The following is a 6,432-nucleotide window of genomic DNA, read 5'->3' as shown; positions in this document are numbered from 1 at the left end:
AGCCGCTCCGCGGCATGTGGGATCTTCCCAGACCGGGGCGCGAACCCACTTCCCCTGCATCGGCAGGCGGACGCGCAACCGCTGCGCCACTAGGGAAGCCCAAGATATAACAAATCTTTGAGTTGATTTCTGTAATCCTTTTTAAGTAATTGAATTCAGCTATTTCTGAAGTTTTTTAACAATAGATTGGTAAATGTATGTCTCTTCACCTTCACATCTTTTCCATTTTAGGTGTCCTCCTCTGAAAAATCTGGATTTTTCTCTTTTAAAGTTCTTTTATTTATTACTCTGATAAATTTTTAGCTGTCTTTTTTACTCCTGGTTTCTGGTTTCAGCATCTGCCATGATCACTTCTCGGCACTTTTATTTTAACACCTCAATATTAGATAGTTTAAGCCAAATTTAACATTATAGCTTTGGGAAGCAAATATCCTAATTATTCAGACCCTTTCACACTGTTCAGAATTAGTGTGGTTTTGTAGGTAGCACTTTTCATGTAAGAATTTTTCTTGCATGAATACAAGTATATCTTCCATGATTTTGTACAGGACAATAATTCACTCTCTAGGAAATGTTATTAGTTGCTAAAAGAATGAAAGAAGTTAGATGTTAGGAAATTAAGGTGCCAAGAACACTGTTACTTTAATGAGAAGATTGAATATTTTATCATATTTGCATTTCATGCTGTTTGATACCTTTGAAACATACTATAAGTGTGGTGGATTGTTCTGGATGAGACTAGGCCCAAAGATTTTTGAAACACTGAAGAGAACATACAGTTAAAACTGCCATAAAACTTATAAGCAGGAGACAGAGGGAGAAGAGCTGCAGTGGCGGCAGACAACCAGGCTGGACTCAACCAGAAGCTGCATTTTACTGCTGCTGGGCTACAGGATGCTGATAAATGCAGGCAGCAGCTTCAAAATATTACTCTACCTTTAGAAGTTTTTAAATATATAGATCGAGGTTGGAACTCCCAACCCTATAGGGAAGGATGCTTAGAGAGGTCTCAGCTAAAAATGAACAAGTTAAAGGCAAAACGGACACAATGAAGAAATGTAAAATCCTTTGGCTAGGGGGCTTCCCTGGTGGCGCAGTGGTTAAGAATCCACCTGCCAATGCAGGGGACACGGGTTTGAGCCCTGGTCTGGGAAGATCCCACATGCCACTGAGCAACTAAGCCCATGAGCCACAACTACTGAGCCTGCCTGCTGCAACTACTGAAGCCTGCGAGCCTAGAGCCTGTGCTCCACAACCAGAGAAGCCACCGCAATGAGAAGCCCACGCACCGCAACGGAGAGTAGCCCCCGCTCGCCACAACCAGAGAAGGCCCATGTGGGAGCCTGCGAGGCACAGCTACTGAGCCCACGTGCCGCAACTACTGAAGCCCGGGCGCCTAGAGCCCATGCTCTGCAACAAGAGAAGCCACCGCAATGAGAAGCCCACGCACCGCAACGGAGAGTAGCCCCCGCTCGCCACAACCAGAGCAGCAACGAAGACTCAACACAGCCAAAAATTAACTAAATAAATAAATAAATTTATAAATAAATAAAATAAAAGTCTTTTGCTAAAAGAATTGACATGGCTAAGTACTGAAGTATCCAAAGTGAAGATCATCCATCTTCTTAACTAGCTTATGTTTACTAAGTCTGAATGTATCTATTTATTCCCTTTGTTGAATTGACCTGCCAGTTATGAGGTGTTTGTGAGCTGTAAACAATATTACAATTTTCTTGATAATATGGAACAGGAACAATTTCTTCAAGGCCATTATAGTTTTCCTCAAGACACTTGTCCTTGTAATTTGACCTTGCTGGATGTTGGAAACTTGAAGTTACGGAAGGTGTAAAACCAGTTTTCCTTTCTCTGTCCCCGAAGACTTATTTCATTGTCAAGTTTTCAGCATAGAGTTAATTGCACATCTGCAAACATACAGACACACATACAATCACCGTTAAATAACCACAGAGATTAGGTGTTCTGATTTAGATATATGCTTCTTTGTCCTTTTGGATGGAGGTTGGAGAAGGCACATGGAGATGTTGCTGTATTATGCATTGAGGCAGATTACCCAAAACCAGTTGGTTATTCCATGGCTAAGGCAGACTTTTGGTAGGGGATAACGTTGAGAGTTGCTTGCAGGAGACGAAGAATGAATGGAGAGGGGAAGCTGATGGCACACTTCGGTGGGAGACTTCGTAAGGTTTGGCCTTGAGCACCTGAGAAGCAGAGTGCCATGGATGTAGGCGGCAGGCCTTTCTCCCCCTATCTGCACAGAACCCAGCCCTGATCTGGAAATGTGCAAACAATTGGGTGGGCATTATTAAGGGGCTGCATCCTTGGCATGAGTAGTGGGGAGCCTGTGAAGGGTGTCCTCAACATTAGTATCAGTGGTTCTCCTTCAGGCAATGTCAAGGACAGTCAACAGTGTCCAGGGGCACCTGAAGCAGAAGAGGAAGAACATAGTAGGTCCTGAGTGGGAGCTGGTTTGTGAACACCTGAAAGGCACAGGGTCAGTGCTACACCATTCCAGGGACACTGTTCACATTTTACTTACTGTGAATCTCAGTTGTGCTCCAGGGAGTGACGTTCACCCAGGATACAGTGTCAATTGTACCCCCTGGAATTGGGCAAGGTGGCTGTCTGATCCTGGGAAACATCCCTTTTGCAGGTTCCCAGAAATAATTATAGGCTGCCTTAAATGGGCTGCTGAGGTTCAAACCATCAAACTGGTAGGGACTCAAACCATTGTGATTTTGAGTTTTGAGTTAATATATCCTCATTTTATTCATTTGGTCTGATAATATCTGGGAGTTTGGATTGCTTAGTTTATACACCCTTGCCAGATATTGTTATGTTCTCTTACAGCAGGCACCCAGCTGGAGTCTCAGCAGTGTTCCAGATCCAAGCGTATTTGGAGGACTGGTGAGACATGCCTGCCGGCAGCCCATGTACATGAGGGATTGGAGTGCCTTGTAAATGGATCAAGGAACATGAACCAGTCTTGAATAGAGAGAGTCTCATAATAGTATATTATCTATTATTTAACTTGTTCTCCATTCCCACAGCTGTCACTCATACCTGAGTTTTTTTTTTTGTTTGCTTGTTTTTTTAATTAATTATTTTATTTTTGGCTGCGTTGGGTATTCGTTGCTGCGCGCGGGCTTTCTCTAGTTGCAGTGAGCGGGGGTGGGGGGTGCTCTTTGTTACGGTGCACGGGCTTCTCATTGCGGTGGCTTCTCTTGCTGCGGAGCACAGGCTCTAGGTGCGCGGGCTTCAGTAGTTGTGGCGCACGGGCTTAGTTGCTCCGTGGCATGTGGGATCTTCCCGGACCAGGGCTCGAACCCGTGTCCCCTGCATTGGCAGGTGGATTCTTAACCACTGTGCCACCAGGGAAGTCCCCATTACTGAGTTTTGAGGTAAATCTGTAAAAAGGTATATCTGTTCAGTATGGAGCAAGCTCCAGTGAGAGAATCACAGTGCTGACCATTCTGGAGTGAGGCCATGCCATCTGAAGAAGAGAATTACACACCTTTGAGAAACATTTGCTGGCATATCCCTAGGCCCTGATAGAGACAGAATATTAGACTATGGGAAGCTAAGGGGCCATGGGTCCAGATATGCTCATTAGGGGTTTTATCAGACCTGCCAAGTTCTAAGGTCAGATGGGCCCAGCAGCAATCCATCAAAAGAGTGAAATCAAGTAGGACCAGAGGGCAAAACAGGGAACCTAGACCTCCTTGTCACCCACCACAGAGGCACAGGTACCTCTTTCCTCACTCATACTTATGACTGCCTTGTCATGGGAGGTCCTCTAAAACCAGCTAAAGGAGGAGGGAAAAGGCCAAACGTGGTTCACAGATGTGTTAACTAGGTACATGGGTGAAAACTGAATATGATTATGGCTGCATTATGTCCACTTTTAGGGATGGCCTTGAACAATAGTAGGTAGGGAAAATCTTCCCTATGAGTTGAACTTCCCTATGAGTTGGCCTATGAGTTGAACAACTGGTCACGCACTTTACAGAAGGAGAAGTGGGCCAAGAGAAGAATATATGCAGATTCTTGGGCCGTGCTCAATGATCAGGGGCCTAGAAGGAAGAGACTGACAGATCTGTACAAGGAAATCTAGGGAAAAGCTTTGTGAGTAGACCTATGATAGTTGGCAACAGTGAGCAGATCTTTATATCAAATGTTAATGTCCACCAGAGAGCATCCACCGTGGATAAGGCATTAAACGACGAAAGAGACAAAATGGTTAGGGCAGTTGATGGCGGCCAGCCTATGTCGTAAGACATCCCAGTGCTGACACATGGGCACATGAGCAAATTGTCTGCGGGAGCAGACACTGAGGTTACTCATGGCCCCCCAGCCTGGCCTCCACTTGCCAAGGTGGCTCTAGCTGCTGCTGCCATTCTGCCAGCCACAGAGACCAAGGCTGAGCCCTTGATACTGCACCGTTTATTGAGGAGACCAATTGGTCACTTGGTGACAAATTGACCACACTAGGCATCTTACTTTTCTTACTCAATAATACTAAAAATACCTGGTAATCCCTCAAAGTCAACTGCCATGGCATGGGTTCGATCCCTGGTCAGGGAACTGAGATCCCCACAAGCTGTATGACGCAGCAAAAAAAAAAAAAAAAAAAGCAGGTGTGGCTTGAAAAAGGTACAAATAAATGTAATTTGAATAGATATTGCCAATTGTTTTACAAAAAGGCTCTAACACTTCCTATTTCCACCAACAATACATGAGAATCTCCTCCCCACATTCTTGCCAGTACTAGACATTATCACTTCAAAAATTTTTTGAAAAATAGATTTAAAGTGATATCTCATAGTTACTTTAATTTATATTTTCCTGATCATAGTATTTTTATGTGTCTATTGGTTATTACATTTTTTTTCTTCTATGAATTGTCTGTTCATATCTTTTGCCTAATTTTCTACTAGTTTCTTACTCTCTCCTGCCTTAGTTTGTAGGAGTTCATTATTATCGTTATTGAATATTTATCCTCTTCTGTATTATAAATATTTTCTCTGAATCTGTTGTCTATTAGTTTAAATTATGATATCTCTTCCGTATTTATTCATACAAAAGTTTAAAATTTTTTAGAGTCATACTTGTCTTTTTTTTTTTTCTTTTATACCTTCTGGCTTTCCAGTGCCTTCTACCTGTTGATTAAATATATATTTTTCCTAGATTTTTTTCCCTCAAGGATTTTGTTTGATTGATTTTTAAGTATTTCATCCATCCATTTTATCCATCTGTATTTTTTTATATCTACCACAATAGCTAGTTGTGCTAGCACCATTTATTATATAATTCGTCTTTCCTACAGTGATTCCACCCACCTTTATCACATATTACTTTTCACATATATGCTGAAATCTCTTTCTGGATTCTTAATCCGTTCCATTGATATGTTTGTCTAATTTAAAGTTCTGTAATGATTCGATAACAGTGACTTTTCAGTGTGTTCTAATATCTGCTAAGTCTTCCTTCACTGTTTATTTTGCTGTGCTCAGTCATTTATTTTTCTATATAACCTTTACAGGTATTTTATCTAATTCCAACCTACATCCATACCCTATTAGAGCAGTAATTGAAATTTTATTAAATTTATACATTGTTTTGAGAAAATTGACTTTTTAAATATTAATGTCCTTATCCAAGAACATGAATGCTTTTCCCTTTGTTCAGCACTTGCTTTATGTTCTGAAATAAGATGTTATTATTTTCTTCATTTAAGTGCTGTGCTTTTCTTGTCAAATTTATCTCTAAGTAATTTATATGTTTTTCTCCTATTGAGTAGTATTTTTAACCTCATTTCATTTTCTAAATGCTTATTAAAAGAGGAAAGCCAGGGATTCCCTGGTGGCACAGTGGTTAAGAATCTGCCTGCCGATGCAGGGGACACGGGTTCGAGCCCTGGTCCAGGAAGATCCCACATGCCACGGAGCAACAAAGCCAGCACGCCACAATTACTGCTATATAACCTTTACAGGTATTTTATCTAATTCCAACCTACATCCATACCCTATTAGAGCAGTAATTGAAATTTTATTAAATTTATACATTGTTTTGAGAAAATTGACTTTTTAAATATTAATGTCCTTATCCAAGAACATGAATGCTTTTCCCTTTGTTCAGCACTTGCTTTATGTTCTGAAATAAGATGTTATTATTTTCTTCATTTAAGTGCTGTGCTTTTCTTGTCAAATTTATCTCTAAGTAATTTATATGTTTTTCTCCTATTGTGAGTAGTATTTTTAACCTCATTTCATTTTCTAAATGCTTATTAAAAGAGGAAAGCCAGGGATTCCCTGGTGGCACAGTGGTTAAGAATCTGCCTGCCGATGCAGGGGACACGGGTTCGAGCCCTGGTCCAGGAAGATCCCACATGCCACGGAGCAACAAAGCCAGCAC

The sequence above is a fragment of the Physeter macrocephalus genome, chromosome 5, assembly GCF_002837175.3.
Source record: "Physeter macrocephalus isolate SW-GA chromosome 5, ASM283717v5, whole genome shotgun sequence".
NCBI lineage: Eukaryota > Metazoa > Chordata > Mammalia > Artiodactyla > Physeteridae > Physeter > Physeter macrocephalus.
Note: the sequence above shows the minus strand (reverse complement) of the source record.